Consider the following 795-nt stretch of genomic DNA (forward strand, 5'->3'; position numbering starts at 1 on the left):
GCTTGTCCAAGTTGCTCGGCTCCACTCATTACTAGCAGAGCATACATTGCTCCGATTATTTTATGGCTCTGTTATTTACTCTGACATCCTATGTTCGAGGCCCAAAAAGAGAAGACATTAAATATTAAGAGAAGACAGTAGTATATTAACACTACTGTGAGGGAACAAATCTCAGCTACTCTATCCAGGTAATAGAGATGGAATAATTTAGGGTAGAAGATGTTCTCCCAGCACAGAAGGACACTGTTAAAACAGAAATTAAAGAAGTGGAAGAAGACGGCACCCCATTGGAAGGGAGGAAAACAGGACTCAGTGAGCTAAGTTATGCCTCAATTAACAGACCTTTGAAACACAAGAAATTAGTATTGTCACAAAGCAGCAATAGCAAAAGCAGCCAAAGCAGGAGAGAAAACACATGCCATCAAAACTAAGAGAACTACACTAACACACATATGCTGGAAGCATGAGTGGATTCCATGATGCTCAAGGATGGGAATTTTGATGGCAAATGAGACATTTTTTTTTCAGAGATTTTCTAAAATATTAAAAATACTTTGAGGACAATAAAAAATAGGTTTTTATTTTATTTTTTTTAAATCTATTTAGAGGTTATGTGAGTTATCCCCATGGCCAGGTACCCTCGTTCGTTCACAGCCAAATTTCTAGAAAGTCTATAATATTAATAGCTGTCCCTCTTTCTCTACTTTTAATCACCAACAATATTCAGTGCTAATGGAAATATGCTCCAGAAATATGGCTTCGATACCACCCCTTGCTCTTTCCTTTGGTAAAGGT

This window comes from Otolemur garnettii, unplaced genomic scaffold (genome assembly GCF_000181295.1).
Source record: "Otolemur garnettii isolate 467f Iridium unplaced genomic scaffold, OtoGar3 scaffold00036, whole genome shotgun sequence".
NCBI classification, from domain to species: Eukaryota; Metazoa; Chordata; class Mammalia; order Primates; family Galagidae; genus Otolemur; species Otolemur garnettii.